The sequence below is a fragment of the Balaenoptera ricei genome, chromosome 8 (assembly GCF_028023285.1).
Source record: "Balaenoptera ricei isolate mBalRic1 chromosome 8, mBalRic1.hap2, whole genome shotgun sequence".
In the NCBI taxonomy this organism is placed as follows: domain Eukaryota; kingdom Metazoa; phylum Chordata; class Mammalia; order Artiodactyla; family Balaenopteridae; genus Balaenoptera; species Balaenoptera ricei.
The window spans coordinates 93,526,167-93,553,590 of NC_082646.1; positions in this window are offsets into that span (position 1 = coordinate 93,526,167).

A 27,424-nucleotide genomic window follows, 5' to 3' on the forward strand; every position below is an offset into this window, starting at 1 on the left:
TAAGAAGTAGAAAGAAAGGGTAAAAGAATTTAATTTGGATTCTTAAATCCAGTGCTCTCTACTGCAGAATAAATCTGGACAGCTCTTGTTTACATCAGCAGATGACAGGATATAAAGAAGGCTGCATATAAAACTTCAGTGCAGTATAAGTACCTCTTTTCTTGGAATATTCACTTCAATTGGTATAGTCATAACATAGAACATTGATAGCCAGATGGTGGGTTAATCTTCCTCACTTACCATCATTTCAACATTTAACGTCAAACAAGTGGGATATGCTGGGTATTATCAGAAAAAGGCAATCCTTTATTTTGTCCCCCCACTGACCATTCATACCTGCTTCTATGCTGTAAATTTATATGTCATAGTTCTCCTACTATGTCCTTAATGAAAGATTGGGCTGATTCTATATCAAACTACCATCAGAAACCATTTTCTCTATCTCTTGGTTTTTGACCACCTCTTTGCAAGAACTGCTGAGATGACAAGCATTTCACATTAGAATATGTAGGGAGTTTTCACCTGTTGTTTTGGGTTCCAAGTCAAAATAGATACACAGAGAATCCAATCTGAACATCTATTTTACTACCTATCTTTGCTGCCATCTTCTCTCTTTTCTCTCTACTATTCCTTTCGACCATTTAAGTGATATTTAAGCACTGTATTTATTTCCTGAGACTGCTGTAACAAACTACCATAAATTTGCTGGCTTAAAATAACATAAATTTATTCTTTCACAGTTCTAGAGGCTAGAATTCCAAAATCAAGGTAAGACCACAATCTCTACAGAGTCTCTAAGGGAAATTCTGTTTCTGCCTTTTCTAGTTTTTAATAGTTTCTAGCCTTCCTTGGCTTGAGCTCACATTACTACAATATCTGCCTGCATCTTCACATTACTTTCTGCCAAGTAATCCAGGGTAGTTTCTTCTTCTCAATATCCTTAACTCACGTTTGCAAAGATCCTTTATCCAAATAAGATAACATTTACAAATTAGAGGGATTAGAACTTGATATCTTGGGGAGGCCATTATGTGTTCTAACTTTTCGTCATGCATTGTTAAAAGATATTATTTAGGTACAGACTAGCAATGGGATTAGTCCCTATAAAATGTTTTTTTTTTAATTAAAAAAATTTTAAATTGAAGTATAGTTGATTTAAAATGTTGTGCTAATTTCTGCTGTATAGCAAAATGATTCAAGTCATTATATATATATATATATATATATATATATATATATATATATATACATTCTTTTTTGTATTCTTTTCCATTATGGTTTATCACAGGATATTGAATATAGTTCCCTGTGCTATACAGTAGGATCTTGTTGCTTATGCATTCTATATGTAATAGTTTGCATCTGATAACCCCAAACACTTTAAGGTGTTTTGTATTTCTTAACACAAAATGTATTTTATAACAATTACAGACATAGAAAATTAAGCCCTTAGTAGAAGTATATGGAGAAAAAAATGGGAATTTTGCCCCTTCAGCCCACTCCACAAAATTCTCATTACCATAGCATTTGCCATGATTTGGAGGCCTTTTCTTTCCCACAGCACTAATGATAGAGACATTTAACAGTAAGGAAAAAAATAAATAATAGATTTAGTAAACTAAAACTGCCTTAGACTAAGATAATATTAATGAGAACAATAAAAGACAATATTTGCATTTCTGTTTGGGGAGAATATTATAGAGAAAGTAATTTAACAATTTGCATACTATTATGCATTAACTGTCTTCAAGTTACATTTTATCCTTCATTAATCACAATTTTTGTATTTTTCCAAATTACCCAAAATGCTATTACTGCATTCACTTGAAATATAACATAGTGATCAAGACCCAAGACATTAGATTCAGACATAACTGAATTTGAACCCCATGTCCTCCTCACAATTTCTGTGCTACCAAGGAAATATGATTTTTCTCCTAAGAATGCTACTTATGCTTTGTAAAACTCCTGAATGCTTGAGATAATGTATGCTAAGTTCTTGGTATGTGACCACTCAGTGATGGAGCCTGGATTGAGTCTGGAGGTGGATTGCCTGGGTTCAAATCCCACTCCCACTTTTTAGTCTTGTGATATTGAATAAGTTAGTTAATACCTTTCCTCCATCAGTTTTCTCATCTGAATAATGAGATAATGATCTATCTTTTAGTGTCATGGTAAGGATTAAATTATTTAATTCATGAAAAGCATAGAGCCTGGCACATATGAAACCCTCAGTGAGGATGAGCTATTATGGTCCTCATCATCAGCACCATCATCATTTCTCTTTATGTTGTATTGATATTAAAAGGATTACTCAGCAATTCTAAGAGGTACCACTGTTGAGAGAACTCTAGATTTAAATTAGATTTCAGGAAGAAATATTATATATGTTTTAATATAGAGATGAATAAGTTATTTATAATTTGCCTGTATATAACACCTATCTCATAATAAGTAAAGAAAAGGAATGCTGAGCAGAAACTTGATGTAGTAAATCAGAACTATTTCAATAACAAAGAAAATTTAGAGTTAGCATAATGAACAACTGAATGTCTGAGAGAATGAAGATCATTGCTGAAGTTACTGGAAACAAAACACTTCAAAGGAAACAATCTTTGCATGTAGAACAAATCATGATATAAATGCACATCCTTGTTTAAGATGTGGTAACAATTCATGAACATCAGCACAAAAATTCTAAAACATATGCCAAGACACATTGGCGAAGATGAGAATTTTCAGGAAGACTGCATATCAAAAGAAACCAGCTGGTATGGTATTAAATTCCACCATGATTTGGTCTAGAGATTTGACCAGTTATCTTCAATTTATCTATAATATGTTAAAGAGATAACTGTAAGATCCAGGAATGGTTGTTTATGAATGTTATACATTATTAATTTTTATAATTTTAGAATCAAAGCATTCATTGATGTTTATTCAAAGCCTCCTTCCATGGGCTACACTATCAGACAAATAAGCCCTTGTTTTAAACAATTATAATTTATAATTATAAAAATCTGTCACTAAGCTAAAGTAATGTCTTTAATATTAGAATCTGGTACATGAAAAGGACAGTAGTCATTTGATTCTGGTTTTCATGAATGTATAAATCATGACTGAAAATATCAGTGGTTCTTGATGTATTAAGTAATAATAACAAATTCAAGAAAAGGAAAGATATGGAGATGAAAGTGAGGAATCTGAATTAGGGTGAATATGATACCATTGATGGAAGAAGGATTTTAGGAGGAAGAAACAGGGAGGAAAACACTGTTTAATTCTGAACACGTTGGCTTTTATGTAATAGTATCTGAATGAAGATTTTCATAGATAATTAGGAAAAATGGAATTGGAATTCAAGTCAACATTTAGATAAGTTTTAAACTTGGAGATAGGATCAGATTACTAGAAAAAAAAGTGTTCGTCTAGGAGTGTTGGTGATACATAGTGAACTTCAGGGAGAAGTCACAGAATGGAATCAGAGAGAAGTCATAGCTTTTGGAGGACCAGAAAAATGCTGTATATTCTATGTCTGGGGAGAACATCTGTTACTGTTGAAACATTTCCCAAGAATAAATGAAAGTCTATCTTCCTATATCTCACACCCACCACTTTCTAATTCTACCGTATAAACTCTGCAGAACAATTGTAATGTTCTCTCCTTTTGGTCCTTCAAAAGGGCAATGACTATTTTTTTCCCCTATTTGTGGCATTATATTCTTTGTACTTAGCCTAGAATCTGCTATATAATAGCTTATAAATATTTATTAAATGATTGCATACATGAAGAAAGCTATCATATTATTCCCAATTTTTTTCTTCCCTGGGTTATTTATGTATGTGGCCATACTATTCCTGCTACTTTACCAGAAATGCACACCCATATGAGGACTGCTTGTTTATAAAAGTTTTGCAGATGGTGGAAGCTCTGGTTTTTTCAACCGTAATGTTTTTCTCATCTTCTTCAGGTTCTGGAGAGAGAAGTGCTCTAGAAAGATATCATGGAGCTGTCAATCATGCAGGCTCAAGCTGACCCAAAGAAGATCCCTTTCTATGTCTATGGTAATCCATTCAAGCAGAGCCAGTCAGGTTTCCCAGTGATAATTATATAAACTTTGAGATAGAGAAATCCATTTTCTGAAGGAATTGGTGAGCAAAAAGGATGTGAGTTACTGCTCGAATGGTCTGCTATTGCTGCCACAGGAGGGGAAACTGTAGAGAATGAGGACCAGTAGAAATTAGTATAGTTGAGGTCTGGAGAGAAAGATGCCCTGTGACATTGTTGACCTAGAACTTGGCAATCAAGTTGAGCCTTGGGGCTCACCTTTTTAAGAGCCAATGAATTTTTTTCCTAAACTATATTCAGTAGGTGATCCATCACTTGTAATTAGAAAATGACTCATTAAAATCGGCACCCAAAATGGCACACGGATTCTTAAGTGTGGTCTGATTTCTACAAAGTTCTAATTAGATGGAAAAAAAATGTTTGCTTGCCATTATAATTTTCTCAACATATGGTTGTGATCTATGTATTAAAATGTGGTATTATTACCTACTGAGTGATAATCATCTGCTTCCTTCCATATTTGGTCACCATGATGCCACTTACATTCATACAAGGGAGAATTTTGAGAGACAATAAGCCAAACAGGTTTTCAAGCCAATTAAATGTATGTTATTTTTAGCATATATTTTTACTGTAAGAAATTATTCTTCACTTGAAGAAAAAATTCAAACCTGCTACTTCTTATTATGTTTCATGGGGTGTTGAAAGAGACTGCTTTAAACAAAATATTTTACTGACAAAATGTCTTTATAATAAGATCCTTGTTATGCCAACCTAATTTTCTTTTAAATGGCAATAGAGCTTAGATACACTTTTAATCAGTTTTATAGAATGACAGTGGAACTAGGATGATGAACTAGATAAATCCAGGTAAAAGTCATTTGGGGCAAACAAATAAGATAGAGTTATTTGGTGGAGTGTTATTTTTTGAATGGTAAGTATAGGGTGAGGGGGGAAAGATTACTCACAGGAAATGTGCTGGAGAATGTCTTCTCTGTAGAGTGGTTGCAGAAAATGTAAAAGGCCCTCTAAAGTTTACGTGGAATTTTTTGAGTAGAAAATAAATGAAATTGTCAGAAAGAAGCAGAATAAAAAAAAAATCAGTTTTTCCTAAGTTAGATTACATTTCCTTTTTGTTGTGCTTCAGACGGCTTCTTAAGCCTTTCATTTTCTTCTAATTGTCATCTTAAAAAACAACACTAAAGAAATTGCTGAAGGTGTTAGAAAAATGTATAGAGAGAAGCAAGGTGCTAAAATCATCCATTATTATGAGACTGTGAACTGTAAACATCAGACAGGGCACCCACCACTACAGAGGCAAATTGAAAGCTGAAAGAGGTTTGCTTTATTGTCTCTCTGATTTAAAATTGATTGAAATGCATATACAAATGGAGAAGCTGTCAAAAACTGTGGTATGTTGATAGCACATCTTTTCCTTCTGACCCAAAGCTTTAATGGAATTCCTTTCAGGTGCAGAAGGAAGAAGGTAGGTTTTGAACCCATCATGTAGAAGTGTGAAGTGAGATCTGGACATAGGAGGCATCCATTTCCTAGTGTCTTTGTTGGTACAAGCATCATTAGCACAGTAGATTTGCCCAAGTTGATGAAATAAGTGCGTAGACCACATTGCCTAATTGTGTAGTGTTTTGTTGTTGTTGTCGTTCACACAAAAGATAATGCTCTCAAGTCTGAAGGACACTCAAAAGTCATGTGAAAATAGGATGACATGAAAAAAAACGGTACCTTTAGGACAACATCTCTGATTTGCTCTTTGCTTCTTTCCTTGTCTCTGTGCCAACACCCTCACCAAGGCATTGTCATCTCACCTCTGGCTTTGTCCCTTTTCCTGAATCCACACTGCTGTCTGACATTTATCACTTTCTTGGGGAGTGGAAGAGGGATGGATTGGGAATTTGGGGTTAGCAGATGCAAGCTGTTATATATAGAATGGCTAAACAACAAGGTCCAACTGTATAGCATAGGGAAACATATTCAACATTCTATGGTAAACCATAATGGAAAAGAATGTATATACATGTATAACTGAATCACTTTGCTATACAGCAGAAATTAATACAACATTGTAAAACAACTATATTTCAATTAAAAAATTTAAAAAATAGTTTATCACATTCTCTAAACTAGACTAAATATTTTGAAAGAATTAATTTATACTTAATTTAATTTAATTCTGCACCACAAATCTTTTAAGGGCTCTCAGCTTCCAGTATTCTAACTGAAAATTAAGAACTCCAGGCAGGCAGTCAGAGTTCTCAGGACTATTGCTTCACTTTATTCCTCCACCATTAGCATTTATTAATCCCCTAAAGTTTTCATTATAGACAAACTGGTCTCCTTCACCACACCCTCACCCCCAGACACCTCTGACCCAACACAATATGCTCTGTTCTACCTTTAAACAATTTAGTGAATTCTTTTCCTTACGTGAAGAACCTATCCTGATTCTCTCTGTATTTACAAATTGTATCCATTCTTCAGATTTTCATTCAAATCTTAATGTCTTCACGTTTAAGTTGTATCAGGAAATATTCAGTTGTTTTTGCTGGAATAAGTTCTTAGCATGGAAAACCAGTCCGTTTTATAAGATCAATAACAGGTAAGATGCAGTTTTTTTGTGGCAACAGCATGTAACAAGACAGCACTTATAATTTTGTACTGTTTCTTGTTTTATGTATGCATATATATCCACACTCACATACAAAACATATGGTCATTTTTGGTGCAATAGAATAATTACTCTTAAAATTAGAAATAGTTGTATGATTGAAAATAGAAAAAAATTTCAAAGACCATTTAATTATGAGATTTGATCAGACTCAAAGTGAAATATCAAATATTAGTACCAACCAATTTCTTAATATCAACCACATTGATAAAAGTAAAGGAAGGAAAACAATGTATTAAAACTTACACATAGATCACTTGAACTCTAGAATATCCGATTTCTAGATATCACAGATTATTTTTGCATTGGGATTTACTTTTTATGATAATAGAATTTACTCAGATCTTTAATGTTTTTCTGTAATAAAATTTTAATAAATAGTGGTTAAATTCCAAATCATTCAAAACACAGCTAAATGTGTTTTGAAAGAAGACTCTCAGCTTCTTTCAGCATTAATTCAATATTATCAAATATTTTAGGCAAACAGAATTAAAATCTGACTGTAAAAATGCACATACAATATTGTTAAAAGCAAGGTGCCGCCTGACACTTAGGAAGAAGCTCGTAAGTCTCAGAGAATACTTTATCAAGGCAGTGCTATTGACATTGTAATAAACATGTTAAAAGCACAAAAAAATCTGTGAAAATACAATTAGTACAATATCCTAAAAAGAGTATAGAAAAGAACTCAAAAATATGAATCCAAAACACTTGAGACATTAATTTAAAGGCTAAGAATATTTGAAATCTTCACACAGCAGGTGAAAAAGGTTTCCAATATAGCTGCTCTCTTCATTTTTCAGGTGTTTATTTTAAAAGAAGATTAACAAAAAGTGAGTATGAAAAAAAAAGAAAGAACCTTCTTAAGTGTCTGGCATTTAAAAAATATTCTGTCAAGTAAGGTGTCAAAACTGTGATGATATTTGTATTGAGAATCCGAAAACAGCATGAGAGAAAAACTATGAAACTTTTATTATGTGTAAGCTATCATTATATGTTTCATAGAAAAATAACACTGGTTAAGAAAGTTGCTGGAAAATATTGTCATAAAATATCATTACTAAGTGTATTTTTATTTAAGTTTTGGGGCAGAGGATTTTAATTTTATTGTGTTTAGAGTTACTTGTAATCCTAGTTGGAGCTTTTTTTTTTTTTTTTTTGTACTGGAATCTGTTGTATGTTTCTATGAAAGTCTATGATATGAGAATTTCAAATGGCATTTTAAATGTTAGCCGTTCAACTCTATACATTGTTTATGGAGCTTGCATATTTTGCTCCTAATATTAATAATCTAAATAAATCCAACTCACATTCACGGAGTCACGGAGTAGGACATTTAGCTACTTTTAAATGTAGCTAATTGTCAGCATTAAAAATCTAATTTGATGATTTTTTTGAAAGATTTCTAAGTTACAAGATACATTTTAAAAAAAGCTCTTCTCAAACAATGAACATCTCTGTTGGCAAAGGAACATTTTCAGATTCAGTTAAAGAAAGCAAGTACTAGTTAAATATTGGTAAGGTAGTGATTTAATTTTGAAAAAAATCACTGCTTCTTTGTCAAGCTTCCAGAACAATTTAATTGGAAGATTGATAGTACATAGAATTGTTTAAATATCATCTGCAATTATTTATCTGTGTAAATCAAGAATTTCTCAACACTGTGCCATGAAAAACAAAATTGAGAAATAAATTGGAAACCGAAACTGAATTAAACATGAAATAATTTATACCAACAAAATATTCTCTGGTTCTGCTGTATACATTAGAATTTCTTGTAACATATCATTTGATAAAAATGGATGCTAAATGTGGAAAAGCATTAGATAATAGCACTGTCAAGGGTACAGCACAGACTGACGGACATTCCAAAAGCAGGATGATTTTGTTTTATTTGTTTTTCTGTAAAAGAAGGTAGGGAGTGTGATTTCAAGATTGATTATATCGCTAAACAAACTGCTGTTGTGTGTATATAGCCATTTACATAAATGAATGAGTGGATTAATGGAGTAATAGTGACCAGCTAAATATATTTTCCCATTAAAGCATGGTAAGAGATGCTTTATGTAATCTATTTTATTTCACTTGATGTGTGATTATAGGTTTCTCTGTCTAATATCTTGTGGTCCAATAATTCTAGACTACCATTTTCAAAAGTGTGGTAAGTCCTCTGAATTAGGAATTCAGAAAGCTTTCTTCTACTTTAAGTTTTTCTCTGAATATGAGGCCGAGTGGTTGGTTCTAGACACTTTTATTTAAAAAAATGGACCCTATGGCCCTGTGAAAGTCTGAGAAAAATGTTTTTTTTTTCTGTATGTGTACATATTTGCATAAAGGATTGTCTACTTTTTTTGCTTTTTTAGATTTATGGGAAAATCTTATTCATTTATCTTCCTTCTCAAAGTATTAACAATAATCCCCATTCTCAGCAGATTTCTGTATATTGATATGACAAAACACGTCCTGATACACAGAAAATGCTTCAAAGACTCTTCTGTGAACAAATATCTAACACATGCTTGTAATCTGGATTTCGTTTTCATGAGGTTGATTGGTTCGCTTTCTGTATCATCATGGCTGAGAGAAAAACATGCCTTTGACAGTGTTCCAAAAAACCTGTATTGTCTTGTATTGAAGAATCGAGTATTTAAAGCCTAGCTGGAGGATGAATGGGTAGGTTGGGATGGAGAGAATAGTGCTGTTTTTCACTCTGTTATTAAATAGATAATAAATTGTTAGACTCTAAAATTTTAAGACCCACTTCCCAGAGTATTTCACAGTAAGGGACCACAGTTCCTCCTCTGTAAAGAAGCACATCAAGCTTGGTGTGACATGAGGCAGGGGTTTCACCCGTCTTTGGTTCTTGAAACCCTCTCAGGTGGTAGCTCACTAATATCCTGTTGAAATCAAAGTGTAGGTGGTAACTCCGATGCAGATAAAACTTTCAGAATCTGCTAGAGTCATTTAGACTTGAGAGTAGAAGTAGCTGAAGGAGGTCTTTAATATTTATGAGAAAAGCTATAAACAGCCTTTCATCACATCTTCAGACATCTGGTAGTCTCTCCCTCTTTCTAATTTATCTGTTCTGTTGAGTTTGTAGAAATGGAGGATAATGTTTAATTTTGGCAGGTAGAATTGGAAAGAAGAAAACTTTTGCTGAGGATTCCCCCTTTTCCCCAAATTCGATATATGTTGTATGATTCAAGCACCTTAGAAAAATGCCAATGTAGTAAATAATAATAACTGACCAGGTATCTGCACACATTCAGAAAAAAATCAATGGCAACCTCTAAGTCAGCAGTATATATTAAGAGCACATTTGAATTATTTTTATGAACATATTTTACATTATTAAACTTCTAAAATGCTATGGAATAACTTTTAAATTTCTCTGTTTACATATTTGTAACCTTGATTTTAGGCAGGCAGATTGCCAGGATGTTGATCAACATAAAGAAAGTTGTTTTAAATTAATTTTCTTGTTGCTAAAAACAAAATCAGAACGGTGATAATTACTTTTACCATTCATGTATCCTGAGTTGACAGATGTCATCTAACACCTTGTTTAGTGATTGATCACAATTCCCATTTCTGGGGGAAAAAATGCATCTATGGTTGCAGCCCAGTTTTTACAGCATAATGTAATATATTTGGCAATGCCTCTCAGACTGCTGCCACCCAGCCTGGCTATGTTAGAATTAACTGAAGACCTGATCGAAAACTACAACATTCTCAGCACCATATGACCAAATTCTGATTCAGTTAAGTCTAGAGTGAAGCTTAGGAATATGTATTTCTTTTACAAGTGTTCCAGGAAATTCTAATTCACCATCAGAATTGGAAACCATTAAATAATTTCCTGTCCTATCCCCATTCCTCCCCAGGACAATTGCACCATCCATCCTCTTCAGAAGACATTATCCTCTATTATATCCAACCCAACATTCATTGGGTCAGCTGCCACAAACAAGAAAGTCTAGATATATATTCGACAAAAGAATACACATTTGTTTTAGGTATATTATGCATCCCGCATGGTGTTAAGTCTTATATAGCGAGATGATCTTAAACTTATAGCAGCACATTTAGAGAGATTTTAATATACTCTTTTAAAAAAATACAGGAAGTCTCAGGAAGGTAAAATATCTTGTCCAAGGCCAAGATTGAAACCCTTGTTTCCAAAACTTTTTTACAGGATAACACCAGTATCACGACTATTTAAGAAGGCGAGATCCAAAACCTAGAGAATAAGTTTTGAAATCTTCAAAGGTGTTCATCCACACCAAAGAAACAGGGAAACACCAGGTGTGTTCATGATCAACTTATCATGTTCTCAAGATCTTTGGACTCTGCTTTATGACACAATATACCACAATCTTTCAATGAGGTCTCCCTTTCAACATTTTGGTCTTCAGTTTGGAATTTCTACAGTTCCAAAATTATCTCAGTTTCATCTTTTTAAAAACTATGCTAGCTTTAAATATGGCTCCCAGGTCTTGGACATTCCTCCCTTGAGAGGAAGGATGTCCCCCGCCCTCCCCACCTTGATTCTGGGTAAGTTTCTCATTGAGTCAACCAATAGAGGACAACAGAAATGTCACTATATATGACTTCAGAGGCTAGATCATAAAAGAATATGCAGGTTCCACCTTGCTCACTGAGCAGCACATAAGAACACTGAGGTGCCAGGTAAGAAGTCCAACTATTTTGAGGTTGCTACACTGAAGAGGCCACCTGTAGGTACCCTGGCTGACACTGCCAGCTGAGAGCAGCCTCCTAGCTGGCTCATTAAGGAGCAGACATGTGAATGAAGAAGCCATCTTGGAAGTGGGTCCCTTAGTCCCATCTACTGTCTTCCCAGCTCAGTCTCCACATCTCCTGGAGTACAGACAAGTAATTCCTGCTGTGTCCTGTCTGAATATTTGACCTACCAAATCCACGAGCAAAATAAAATAGCTGTACTTTGGTGCCACTGAGTTTGGGGTAGTTGTAACACTGCTATAACTTGATTTGGCTTTAGATCTGAATTCTGTGGTTTCTTCTTTGCAGTCCAATAAGCCCCTCCTCCACATGAACTAACATCCCCCCATATTAGCTGGGGCTTTACTTCACTAACATCTTCCAAGGGAAAGCTTTGCCTGAACATTCAACCTCTACTCCACCCTCTAGGCTGCCCACTCATGGCTGAAACAGCCACTGCTGCTAAACCCAGGAGTTTGGATGTTACATACTGCATACAAGTGAGAAAATATTCCTTCTGAACAAAAGGGTTTATTTTTGTTTTCTCACTCTGCATCTTTTATACTTCAAATTAAGTGCTCTGTTAGAATTCTTTGCATAGTGGTGACCAAGAGGACCTTAGTGTTTCCCTCAGCATAACTAAACCCTAGGCAGTCTTCTTCCGGCCCCTCAGCCCCTGACCTCTCTCTCACCCTGACCCTTACAGAATGGCCTAATCACAAAATCCCCACCTCTTTTCTTTGGGCATCTAATTTAGATGCCCTAAATTATTTCTCTGCTCCTCTGAGATCCAATTTTTTTTTTTTAAGTCTCTTGCCAATTTTAAGACCCAAGAGTGCTTTCTCTAGGACATGGGGATGATTCCTTTGAAATGTAATCATCAAGAAAGAAAGTGCCCCTGTTTCCCATTCTCTGTGGGAGGTAGGAGGCTAACTTCTGTAAGAGGGTGGGTACCTTGCTCCAAGTTGTGAGTTTACTTTTCCTTGGGGTAAGGCCAAGTTGCAAACACAAATGGCCTATGATCCTCCCGTCCCAGCTCTCCTACCTTTCCTTTCGGTGGAGTTGAGTTCAGACTGCATTCTTGTCTCTTTATCCTATTGCGATAACCTTGAATAAAGTCTTCCTTCTATATTTAACTTTGTCCAGTATAATGTTTGCTTTGCCATGATTTCAGGTTAACAGAGTTCAAAGTTTTATTTTGTATTGTTCCATATTAATTTTGTGATGTTGGTTAAATTACCTAGTGTCCATAAGAGAACTCTAGTGTGGCAGAAGGAACTTAAATTTTACCTGAAGTCAAATCTCCTAGTTGCATTTATGAGCTTTATGAGATAAGCACGTCACTTAAAGTCCTTTTTATCTCCTTTTCCTCATCCTTAAAATGGTGATAATAATAGCTTTTTTCATATGATGGTTAATAAGACTGATTATGTAAAATGAGAAGCATAACTTGGCATATGATAAGGGCTTAATAGGTGTTACAGACCTTCATCTTTAGTCCTTGTTAAGTTCACGAATGGTCTTGGGAATCCTTCAGAAGGGCCTTCCATCACCAAGGAGCAGAGAATGGAATATACTAAGTGTCAGAAGAAAAAAAGAATCAAGCTCTTTGTTTAGAGAGAAATAAAAGAAATAAACTTTAGTGATTTACTAGTATTCAGGAAGGTAGAATGATTACAAGGTGAAGGCCACTTGCCTTTTCCCTCAATATTTTACCAAGGCAACTCTCCAGGACCAAAAAAAAAAAAAAAAAAAAAAAATGACCAGAGGCTTCAGATGAATCTACAATTTTATGATAATACAATATTTATATTTGTCATCCAGAAATAAGATCTGTGACTCACTGAAATAATAGTTTTAAATGACTTATTAAATAATTTATTAATTTTATTTTTATATTTCTTGGGAAAATACAAGGCATTGCTCTATTTGAAAGCACTTAAAAATTTTTTTTTTAATTTTAAAATAAAAATGATGAAAACTGAGAGAAAATAATGGGAACAGTCACAATGGGAGCATCATTTTGAAATATATAAATGAATAAACTGTTATAGGGTTAGTGAGGGCCAAAAAAATAGAGAGAAGAAAATTACTATTTCTTAAATTTGCACTGTGTGCTAGACCACAGGTCAGATATCTGCATATGTTAATTCAACTCCAACTCATAACAAATTTATGGAATAACTTCTGGAATCCCTATTTTACAAATGCGAAAACAGAGGCTCTGAGAGATTATGTAAAAGGTCCTTGGTTACATATCTAGTGCTAGAGAGACGTTACCAGCTTTCCCCTCCTTCCAGACATAGAAAGGTTTTACAGTTTTCCACTCCTTCTACAGTTAGTCAAGGTCAAGTTACTATTTCTGTGTTGGGAACAGAAGTGACTGACATGAGCCACTTCTGGACTGATGCACTTAAATGTAGGTGGGGGACCCTTCAATGTTCTTTTCCTTGCTACACTGACCTAGGAGACAACACATTCCACATGGTACAGCCGTAAAATTATGTGACCAGTCAGCCTGGAACAATGAGTTTCCGCATGGAGAATAACAATGGACTTTGTGTGGACAAGAAATAAATCTTTGATATGTTCAGGGTGATTGGAAGCCAGGCTATCCTGATGGTAAACTTTTTACTCTTTCCCTATACTTTTCTCCCCTCAAAAACCACAGTTCCAGCCCTTAACTTATACTGACACTGGGCAGGTGGATATCATAAATTCTCTTTTTGGGGGGTGTTTAGGCAAGATCTTACAGATTGTGCCTCTTTCTTAGGCTTTTTACCACCATTCAGTTCAGAAAGAGAAATAGTATTGTGTTCTTACAGGTGAAAGACTTGTCATTTTCCTATGTTATCTTGTAGAACACTACTCAAAAAATGCACGTGTTTTCAAAATGTTTGCTCAAATCTTGATGTTTGTCTAAATGAAATTTTTGTTAGTTGAAGACTATCTAAGTCCTTTCTCAATCAGGGAGTGGTTAATAGCAAAAGGCTTATTGTAGTTCTGAATACATAAGAACAGTTTACAGGAGTGATTTTTTTAAAAAAATTCCTGGTTCCATACTATAATAAATAATTCAGCCTTTAAATACAGATTGGATCCCTTAAAGGCAAAGAATGAATATACTCAGCATATTAATGCTTTCCAGATTTTGCTTTGTGAAATGTTTAGCAATTTCAGATGAATTCATAAGTGTTTTATTTGAGAACTTTGGGCATTACATTCATAAGCATATTGAATGAAATACAGGAAGTGAATACAGATGTAGATCTTTGAGCACGAATATGCCATATTTTAATAATGCCTTCGGGATTCTAGAAATACCCTTGGGTCTATAAGCTTGGATCAAATTCCTCTTATGGTTTTCTGTTTGAATTTGCAAAAGTCACCCATTATCCTAGAATTCAGATTCCTGACTTATAAAATGAGGTTGAAATGCAACAAAATATGGTGATTTTGGTAAATAACATAGGGTGGAAACAAAACAACAGTCATACTGAATGGTCTACATACACTGCTGTGGACAGGCAAATTAAAGATTATTTTTCAGTGTTTGCTATGGCTGAGGACACTATGCTGATATGTCTTCTTATTACATTTGTATTTTATATTGAAATATAATTGACTGTATGTCAATTAACCTATATTAGTTTCAGGCATACAACTTAATGATTCAATATTTGCATATATTGTGAAATGATCACCACAGTAAGCCTAGATATCATCTGTAACCATAGTTACATTTTTTTTCTTGTGATGAGAACTTTTAAGATTTACTTTCTTAGCAATTTTCTAATATGCAATACAGTATTATTAACTATAGTCATCATGCTGTATGTTATATCCCCATGACTTGTTTATTTTATAACTGAAACTTTGTATCTTTTGAGTCCCTTCACCTATTTTACCTACCCCTCACTCCCTGCCTCAAGCAACCATCAATCTGTTCTCTTATATTCATACCTCTTTTTAAATTATTATTATTTATTTTTGGCAGCATTGGGTCTTTGTTGCTGTGTGCGGGTTTTCTCTAGTTGTGGTACACAGGCCCTAGAGTACCCGGGCTTCAGTAGTTGCCGTGCGTGGGCTCAGTAGTTGTGGCGCACGGGCTTAGCTGCTCCACGACATGTGGGATCTTCCTGGACCAGGGATTGAACCTGTGTCCCCTTCATTGGCAGGCAGATTCTTAACCACTGCGCCACCAGGGAAGTAACATATTTGTACTTCTTAAGCAAGATAAAATATTCAAGCCTACAATAATGAAAGAATCCACCCAACTTCTCTGTGTCATAGAGTTTTGCTCATGAAGTGTAAACAACCTTGGGAAAAGGATTCAGTGAGGAGTAGGCTCTGCGTTTGATGCTGTGGTGCCACCTGGATGTCAGTACCTGGTCAAAAGTCTTGGCAGAGGGCCATGCAGTTGAGACATGGTCCAGGTAGAATCATATTTTTTTCATTATTCAGAATAATTTATTTATTTATTTAATTTTTATTGGAGTATAGTTGATTTACAATGTAGTGTTAGTTTGAGGTGTACAGCAAAGTGAATCAGTTATACATATACATATAATCCACTCTTTTAGATTCTTTTCCCATATAGGTCATTACAGAGTATTGAGTAGAGTTCCCTGTGTTGTACAGCAGGTTCTTATTTGTTATCTATTTTATATATAGTAGTGTGTATATGTCAATCCCAAACTCCCAATTTATCCCTCCTCCTCTTATCCCCTGGTAACCATAAGTTTGCTTTCTACATCCATGACTCTACTTCTGTTTTATAAAAAAGCTCACTTGTACCCTTCTTTTTAGATTCCACATGTAAGTGTTATCATATGATGTATAAAGAATATGTGGTACATATATGCAATGGAATATTACTCAGCCATAAAAAAGAACAAAATAATGCCATTTGTAGCAAAATGGATGGACCTAGAGACTGTCATACTGAGTGAAGTAAGTCAGACGCAGGTAAAATCATTTTTAACTTACCATCAATCCTGTCTATCTTAAGCAGTAGATGGCCGAAATGAAGAGTTCCTTTGTCTTGGGGACTATGAATGGAAAAGAAGAGGAAAAGCAACTTTCCTTCACTTTCTTTCTGTAGCATTGAATGACATGTGCTCAATTACATAGTTTACATAAATGTGTGATTTCCTATTCCTTTTTCTAGCTAAGAAGCAATCCAAAGTGTTCAGATAGACTAGAGCTAGGAATTGAACCACTGGGGCTAGAGTAGCTAACATGGTCTATATGGAGAAAACTGTCAGTCCAAATTCAAGCTTGAGCTGATAAGTACAAAGACAAAAATAGAGAGACAAGATACAAGCAAAGATACATGAAGGTAGAAATTAGACAACTTCGTATTTATTCATAGCCTAGTTTAAATCCCACATCTCCATAAAATTTCCCAGATGCCTCTTTCAGAAGAAATGACTTTTTATTTAATCTTATATTTTGTTTGCTGATTATAATTGAAAGATTTATCCAGACTTGCACAAATAAAGATAAAGAGAAGGTATGTGAGAGAGTTCATATGGCAAATAATGGTGCGTTTTGATGGATCATTTCTAATACCGGGTGGTTGATACGTGGGTGAATCAACCTGGTTTAAATATACAAGGCTGATATGGACATAACCTATGTATGATAGTTTGTTTCCTATGACAGATGCAGCCTGGCTCTCTGATGAAGCTTTTGGCTGTATAATGAGAGTGAAACGATGAACCATTGAACCAGATAATGAATCATTGTTGGGCCTGATTACATTTTAAACGCATATTAACCATTTAACCTCAATTGGAAGTAGTATTGGGAAAGAGTCTAAAATGATTTACAAGTTTGATTTAAATAAGCAGAAATCTTTAAAATCTAAGCAAAAGGAGATCACTCATGCAAAGTATCAAGCCAACAAACACAGAGTAGGTATCCAATAAATGTTCTTTCCCTTCTATTAATTCTTGGCTAAATCTGAGCCCCTGCCAGTGAATAATGGTTATGTATTCAAGATTGTTGACTGAATTTTGCTTATGAATAATCCAACTTTATGGCCCTGAAATACCAAAAAAGATTTTCTTTTTTAAAACATCTTTATTAATTTATAATGTATATATGAACTGCACATATTTAATGTGTACAATTTGATGAATTTAGGTATATGCAAACAGTTGTGTTACCCTCACCAAAATTAAGGTAATATGCATATCAAACACCTCCCAGTTTCCCCGTGTCCTTGTGTGTGTGTGTGTGTGTTTGATAAAAACACTTAACATGAGGTTTACCCTGTCAACAAATTTTGAAACCCACAGTGCTGTGGTGTTAATTACAGGCACAATGTTGTACAGCATGTCTCTAGAACTTATTTGTATAGTTTAACTGAAAATTTTCACCCACTGAATAACACTTTTCCATTTCCCTCACCTCCCAGGCCCTGGCAACCGTACTGTATTTTTGCTTCTGTGAGTTTGACTATTTTAGATACCTCAAAAAAGCATAAAAGGTTTTATCACCTAAGTTTTTAGCATGAAATATTATAAAGAGGCTGAAATCTTATTTAACCCACATTTTTGTGAAACAAGTGTATTATTTAGTTTACTTTAATTCAAATAATCAAAAAACAATCTGTTGATAGGACAAAGCTGAGTCTATTGATTACCACCAGAGAGAGAGAGACCACCACCTCTGCAGAATTTTGGCATTGTCTCAGGGGAAGAAAGGAAGAAAAGGAATTTATTGAGAAGTGGAAGTTTGATTTGGGGCAAGTCTTTCAAAATGGGGACTTGATTAAGGTTGGGAAAAGATCATATTTTTCCTTGGCAAAACCAATAAGGCAAACATTGTGAGGCAAATTATTTAAAATTTTTAGGGTGCAAAATATCTGTTGAGTATTTCAGTAAGTCCCTATAATGAACAATTAAGCCATTTGCTTGGGTATGTGATTCTCAGAAAAATAAAGCCATACTAATGATGACAGTGTAATAGCAGAGTCAGATTGATATAGATAGTAAGGCACAGTTTTGGTTTTCAGTGTCCAAGCTGTGGTGTGGAGACTGAGAGTTTCATTTCTTATTATGATTCCTATTTGTGTGGCTCTATGCACAATGAACAGAATAGCATCTACCCTCAAGGATCTCACAGATTTGTGAAAACTTGAAAAAAAGAGCACTAATAATTATACCTCTATGATGTTGATGTTGTAGCTATAGATCAATATGCCGATGAAGTTCAGTGTTGAAGATACTCAACTCCACTAGGAAATAGCAGTAAAGTTTTCTCTGAAGACTTAATATCTCAGCTGGGCATTGAAGGACAAGTAAGAATAACCAAGTGCAAGGGGACTAAGTGGTAATATTCCAGGGAGGAAAAATAGCAGGTACAAACTTAGCCAGCCATGGAAGAACTCAGGGAGCTCAGAGAACCAGTTTGGTTTGGCTGATTTGCTGTGTTCAAGTAGGGGAGGGACTGGATCATTGAAGAACACTGGATGCTATACCAGTATTCTGGCTTTAAATATAGGTAATGGAGCATAATTGTAGGAAAAATGAATAATATGGGTAATTATTGAAAAATTAACATCTAGATTCTATTCTTTAGTCCTAGAAGTGGAACACTTGGAATTAAGAACATTTAGCTTCCTTCTAGGGCATATAGACATTGACAGGCACAGGGCTTTGCTTATGTTCTTCACAGTATTGTCATAATGCTGATGGAGAATCTGCCTGCATTAAAGCCAATAACATTTGGACAGGATGGATTTGACAGGTCTTCCACAGAGTGCATCCAAAGAATAGAGAGTAGACTATCACCCAAAGTATGTCAAATTACAAGGACTCTTTAGAGTCATTTTACTTACCTTGGACTACTTCGGGATTAAGCTTAATGAAAGATAAGTGATAAGAGACAAGAAAGACAATTATAAGGGGAATATAGTACTACATGTAAAAGTGATGGGGAAAGAATGTCCACAAGCATATTGCATCACCTCAGTACATATTTATTAAATCAGGTATTAATGTCCTCAACCATGTTTATTAGTTACTGGCTTGTGTTCCAAGCACTCTTATAGATGTTGGGGAAATAAATAAGAACACACTCTAGTTGCTGCCTTGGAAGACTGCACAGTTTCCAAAGAGTGGCAAAGAAAAGTAGTCAACAGCTAATCATAAAATGACTTCAATACCATGTAAGTATCTCTACTGCAGTGTGTATTGTATTTAGTAAACATGTAAGAATAGAAAATGTGGCTATAAAAAAAGGAGAAAGTTAAGGTAGGCACTGGAGAGGGTTCAGAGAAAAAAGACATTTTAAAAAGATGCAAGACATTTGAGTATTCTTTAATCTGATGATGTTAGAGAGAATCAAATCTAAAGAGGAAGATGAGAAGTAGATTGATCAAGGTTTGAAATTTTGTGAGGTGGGTATATCAGAAAGGAAACAAGAAAAAGGAAGTAAAGATATTGACAAGGAATTGGTTGAAGAGATGCACAGTGAATCCTCAAGTGGAGAAAGTATAAGGTAAAAATGAAATAAGCTTAATAAATGAAAGAAATAGAGAAATAAAGGAAGTACAAATTATGATTACAATGTTGAACCAAATGAAAGGTGGATGTAATATCAGTTTGGACATCTTAATCTGGCAATATGCTATCCAAGATGCCTTGAAGTAGATCTAAAATTTGCAGAATAGGAAGATGAGGCTGTAGTCAGATATTCAAATCATTTATTAATTTATTTGTTTATCTATATTTTTATTTTACACTGGATCATAATACATTCCAGTTTCCGGTCTCTGGAGTGTGTAGCTGAAGTAGAGAGAAAATAATCATTATTGAGAGAGTGACCATGTACTCTGTTTTTTCTTCCCCAAGTAAGTTATGATTTAATGTTATCTTGGTGCAATTCTGAATAGCATCCCTTTTCACTCTTAGAACTGTCCCCATTAGAATCATTATTTTTAAGTTACCCTAATTATTGGAATTGAAGTGCTCAGGCAATAGAAGACTGGATTTTGAAATAGGCCACCAGATTAACATCGTCACCATATCTGATGGCAGGACTTGGAATAGGAAGAGAACTGTGAAATAGGTCACAAAGTCTTCCAAACTTAGGACAGAGTGATCAAGTTAATAGCAGATGACAGGGGTGAGGACCAAAATAATTGTCTAAATAAACAGCAAGAATCTTATAGAGGTAGAATCTTTTCTTTCTTTTAAAAATATATGCAGGGAATAGTAATAGACCCTGAAGTATACGTGGGTACTTACTGATGTCACTTATACCCATGAGTTGTAGAAAAATGAAGAGTGTCTACTCAAAAGAAACGTAGTGAAAGTAGCATCCTTCAGGAAGCCCTATGTTTTAGCTAGTCCAGGAAGTCTGAAAGAGCATAGAGAGATTCCAGATATTCTAGAAGACAGAGGTAAGAGAAAGGGTCAAGGAAAATTTAGGTTAGGTAAAAGAAACCCAATTTAGATCTTTTAAATATTATTGACTGTAGTTACTAATATTTTAGGTAATTACCAAGCATGGCAGGAATGTGAGGCATTGCCATTTTAACTGAATACATGTTTTTCAAAAGGTTTGATCCCAGCAGCCACCTATAAAGGGAAAATAGGTAAGTGGTAGTGCTCAGGCTTCTCAAAATGGGTCAGCTGCAGCTTAAATGGATTCTTCTGTGGATTATACCCATGAGGAGGTTGGCAACAGAACACACCAAACCCAAGACTGTCTCTTCCAATTGGAAACAGCAACAACTTCTCAAAGATAAGAAGAAAACGGGTTCCTTGGAAGGAGTCAGAAGGGGGCTCCAAGATGGTAGAAGTAAAGGTGGCTTTGCAATGGAAGAGTTCTTTGGAATATGAGTTCAATTGTAAGTGGAATATTCAAGTTGAAAATATCTGCAGAAGTTGGAAAAACCTCAGAGTCTGTGTTCTGTAAAAATCACATTTAGCTTAAGAGAAACATTTGCCAACCACTTTCTTTGAGTAAAAAATTGGACTTGTGACAGTGAAAAGGAACAGAGTGTTGGTGGTGGAAGGGAGTGGAAGGAAATGGAAAAAGGGAAGAGGGCAAATATATTGATATTTGCCTGTAGTGAAATGTCTGAAGAAAACAGAGGAGGAGTTAAAGAATTACTAAAATATAATGCTCTCGAAAGCAAGGAGGTAATTTCAAGAAGCAGACTATCAGCACGTAAAATACAAGGGCAAACACACTGAATGAGAAAAATGCCTTGATAGGTATATGGTCTTTTGTGAAAATCTTTCACAAAACAAGAACAAGTATAAATTTTCCACCAGGCTTTATATACTATTGGGCTTCCTATAAGGAGATAGCTTTACTGATAATAATTAAAGTTCCACAGTCAGGTAGCTCTGAAAAAATTAATAGGTTGTCCCCTACTGAGTGGATATGAAGACAGCCCTGTTTGTGGATTCTGTAGCTGCTCAAGCAATATTATCTTTGAGCTTCAACGTCTGTCTCATTCTTTCCTTCATTCACTCAACAAATATTTATTGAGTTTCTTGTAGGCACAAGCTCTAGGTTGATCACTATCTTTCAGAAAACACTATCACATTCCTGAGGCTTGAATGACATGTCTTTTTTTGGAGGAGAGGATAACAGAGGTGGCATAGTTTTTGGTTATTTTTGCCTATGAGTATACCCATTATTAGGAGCATCTGAGAATCCAATATGTATTTAAAAAAAAATTCCCAGCCACCTTATTTCATGAAACTTCCTTTATCTATTTGCCTGGGTACGTCCTGATGCCATAAAAATGCCCTCATTTTGTTTGTATTGGACCATGTATGTTTGTATATTTGATGGGGGACACTCATCAACAAATAATAGCTTGTGGGTAATTATCTCAGGGACTCCCAACTATTATTGCAACGTTGATTTAGAAGATGGGCTGAAAAGTGGGAACAGAAAATGCTTCTGAGTCTTCCGGTATTAAAAACATTGAAATAGAACACAAACCAAGTGTCAAAGAATAAAACTCCCCTGTCAAGATGAGTCACTTAGACTAGCATTTCTCAAATTATTCTCTGCAGAACAGTAAGAAGCAAGATACTACTCACTTATTCAAGTGTTTCTGCTCAACCAAGTTTAAACAATGTTGGGTTAGAACAAATTAAACAGATTTCTCTTCTGCAAGACCTCTCAAAGACTTTAATTTACTTTATGATCCCCAATCAAGGGGCAGAATTGGCCAGTTATTTTACCTGGAAACTTTAACCAATATCACTTCAGTGATTTTGGTGTTTTATGGAAAACATTTTGTAAACTCCTGCCTTTCACAAAAATGATGAATTGTAAGGATTTGTTTCCTCAATTAATCAACAAGGACCTACTGTACAGCACCGGGAACTCTACTCAATATTCTGTAATAACCTATATGGGAAAAGAATCTGAAAAAGAATGGATACATTTATATGTATAACTGAATCACTTTGCTGTACACCTGAAACTAACACAACATTGTAAATCAACTATACTCCAATATAAAATAAAAATTAAATTAAAAATTAAAAAAGAAAAGACCTGATAATACAATTCAATTGGGAATGTTTAATTGTTTGATTTATTTCTTAGGTCAAATAGAACACACAAATCGACTTTTCCAACACAAATAGCCATGTTAAAATCAGTGGAAAATACGTTACCAATAGTAAATGATGTGTTTCAACTTGCTAACATATGATTCTTTAAAATTCAGTGAAAACTAGTAGGTAATAGAGCATGCTGGTTAAAGGCATGTGCTAGGGAGATAATCTACCTGTGAACAAATCCTGACTTTGGATGTATACTAACTGTAAATTGGGGTAAGTTTCAAAACTGTCCTGTTCCTCAATTTTCTCATCTAGAAAATTCAAATAGGAATAGTAGCTAACCTCATAAAGTGAGTTATAAATATAAAGCACATACAGTGTCTGCTTAAAAATAAGCATAATAAATGTTACAGATTTTATAACTATATGCAAAGGCATTGTGTTAAGCCCGATAAATGGGTAATACTAATAACACTAAAGAGTTGAATTCAGAAAGATAGAGTAGTATTCAAATTTGGGTATTTCTTTTAAAACGCTGAAACTGAAGACTTTGATGTTTTGTAAAATTAAAATCATTTATCTAAAGATATATTGTGTATATTGCAAATTACAGCTCAGATAAAACAATTTAATATTATACCTTAATAGAAATGGATAAATTACTTTATGCAGATTTATTAATCATTTGAACTCAATTTCCAGACTAAAGGATAACTATTTATATGTAATATTGAAAAGAGTGATTTTTTCCTTCAGCTTATTTCACAGTCCTAAGCACAATTTTTATAAGTAAGGAAACTGAAGCACAAAGAGGTTAGAATAATTTGTCCAAGGTTGCATTATTAATAATTCACAGAACTGAAATTTGAACCTGGTTCTGTATGACTTCAAAGTAACTAAAACATTACAATATTTTCCATTATATTAAAGGATTTTTGAGCATGGAATTAAAGAGCTATGTCAGGTATATAGAACTTTTAGCTGCTTAACAAGAGCCACTGGGAGAAGAATATTTCACTTTTGGGGAGCCATAAACTGGAATTTCAGTAACAATCCATGAACAAGAAATTCTTTCAGATACTCTTTCACATTTACCAACTTTCAACACAAGGGCATAAAAGCTTTAGGTCGTTTAAATAACAGATGAGATTCAAAACAATGCACTGCTTGAAAAATGTAGAGGCTAATTGGCTAAGTCTCCAGGTGTTACTTTGGAAAATTTAGGAGTTAATGTCCCCTGGGAAAACCTCATCCAGCTGCTTTGATTAGGGAATAAGACAGTCAACTTGCAAGCCTTCTGAAACTCATGCATGCCTCCTGACTTGTAAATAGTCAATTTACTTTTTCATGGCTTGTGTCCAGTAACTAGCTATAGAGAATAAAGGAAGAACAAAGAACAAAGAGAGAGAAAGATGGGCTCTTTCTCTACCAAATACATGATGTTAAACTCTGATTGTACTGATCTTGAACATAATTACAAAAAGGTTTCACTAGGTTACATCTTAGTGATGTGATTTTTGAATAGTTTTAATAATTTACTACAAAGTTTAGAATGACATGAAAAGAACACTTCCCTGCACAAATAAGAGAGTGATGGATTGGATACTCGTGTTAAGACATAAAGCAGGTATGCTTCTATGTCCATTCATTTCTTCCAGACTAGCTGTTAATACTTCCACAAGGTAGAACCTATTTTCAATATTAATTATTTGCAAATGTAGACTTTTTTTTTAGTTTTTTAAAGCTGAGTTTTGCCAAATTTGGTTTTTGCTTAAAATTGTTTATTATTAGCTAACCCTAATGGGAATGAGGTCAATAATTCAGTTGTTGAGAATATATTTTAATTTCCCCAATCTTCCCATTTGTGTCTAATAATTATTTAAAATCTTTACTTAAACATGAACTTCTTGATCCTCTATGGCACGTACAACACATCTACATTCAAATAATGATGACTAGCTCATTCTAGAGTGCTCAAGAGATAATAATATAACTTAATATATGTCTTTAAAGGACGTCAGTATTCAAGGAAGTCTAATTATAAGTAATAAAATAAGAATTTCTAGATAAAAGTTGGATGAGAGATATGAGTTTTATTACAAAATGTTACTTTTCCCTCTTTCAACTGCTTTTATTACTTCTATATTTTTAAGTAGTTAAAGAAAACAAACAGTTGATTACTCAACCTACAAATTAATTATGTGCATATATTTTGGCAGAACAATTTATTCAACAGAAATGACACACACATATATAAAAGTGTTATGTACTAAGATTATCAATGAAGAAATGTTTATAACAGCAAAAAGTTAGAAACTGCCTAAATGTCCATTAATGGGTTCAAATTAAAAATTATATAGTCATCTATGAAGTGGAGCACTATATATAAACCATTAAAAAGGAAGATAAGGAAATCAACCGACATGGGAAGATGAATAAAAATAATACTAGGTGAGCAAAAAGAAAAGCAGAGTATGTAATACATAAAAATAAATATATACATATATACAAAATATGTAAGTTACAATTTCATATTTGTTTAATAAAACATGTTCATTGTGGTTGTCTCTATGAAAAGGTGGGGTTTTCAGGACTTTCCATTCTACCTTATATTTCTGCACTAGGTGTTGTGAAAATATATCTTTTTCTCTTTAATGAAATTATAAAGACGAAAAGAGAAAAAATGTAGAAAATACATTTTAAATTATATACTTAAAATGACAATTATTTTAAGCATGTATACATAGCAGATTCATGGTTATGTTTTAAAATATAAGCACTTTTTATTTTTCTTTCTACAATAACAATCCAATGAGACATATTGGCACAAATTGAATCATTTTGTTCTCTTAAGAAAGTCTTTTCATTTTTAAAAAGAAAAAAGATATAGATACACATACACACACATGAATCTATATGCATATATATGTAGATAGATATAGATAGATAGATGATAGATAGTTGATAGATAGAGATACATACATCAGAAGTCATTTCTGAAGCAGATGAGCATATTTACCTATATTCTTCTCCTAATCCTGCCATTTGGATGGCCCTTCTCCATTAGACCAGAGATATATACTTAGCCTGTTGAAACAATGACAAAAATTCCATGTAGGCCTATTGATGGCATTTGGGGCTTTACACATGCCATCCAACAGAAACCTATGAGGATTTGCATTTTGATTACTCTTCTGATTTCAAAAATCATTACTTAAATATTTCTAGACAAAAAGTACTTTGCATCATTTAATCTTTTTGTTGTTGATGTATTTTAAGAAGCTCTACCAATGAGTAAGCCTAAATTCAAATTCTTTATTTGGGGAAAAAAAGAATACTCTCCATGTTGAAGTATCATTCTGCTCTGCCAGCAGCCATAGCCAGGACTGAGGATTTCAGCAAGTCAAATAAATTAATTAGTGGAACCACCAATTAATTTGCAGCCCATTTATCAGAAAATCTTAATGACTCTGACATAAGCCCATATCTCATTTCGCAACCTGCTGTACCACCCCTGCTCCCTGCAGCTATGCCTTGTTGTGCTGTAGAACACAAGCATGCTCGCAAAATGCTTGCCAGAATTGGTTTCCCCGGGTTCTCCACACCTTTGGAGCAGGGGCCTGGCGGAGATCTGGGGCAACCAATGTGGCCGTGATGCCAGACTTTTTCTCTTCTGCCCAGTCCTTTTGGCCTGCTTACATGATAGTAGAAGATGGTTTCCTATCCTCAGATGTTTTGCAAATCTCAAAAAGGAGAAAAAAAAGTTTTATTGCTGCCATTCCATTTTTCATGTTGAAAGAAATTGAGAGTCAGAATGAAAGAGAGGTCCAGGGAAACATGTGTATCTCAGTGAAAAATGGTAAAACGTCAATTCTCACCTCCATTAAAGGAAAAGGAATTATGTACTAGGTAGTTTCCATATGTCATCCATTTAGTCTGTATTTAATAGTTTACTGCATCATGCTTATCTTAAAAATGTACAGATAGATGAAATATTAAAGCATTCTACCTCCTTTGTAAATGTGGGTTTATATTCAAATTGTTCATTTTCTTCCGAAAACTCAAAAATATTGCAGAAGGAAAAACTTAGAAGTAGACTCGAACTCTTAACTCTTCTTCTGCAAATGATTACTGAAAACGTCATCTTTCTGTACTTTCATTCCTGCCATACCAATTTCCCTTCTTCACTCCTGCTGGCTTCAGCACAAATACTGATTTTATGTGTAAATTGCAATTTGTAATCTCCAAATTTAAAATCGCACTTGTTTTCACTGTTTTACCACTTTAACATGTTTAGGTAACTGTTAAATGTAGGTCAAAACACTAGCAAAGCTGTTAATCACTGATCATAACTGAAGTGATCTTCCAGAGAGGACTGGG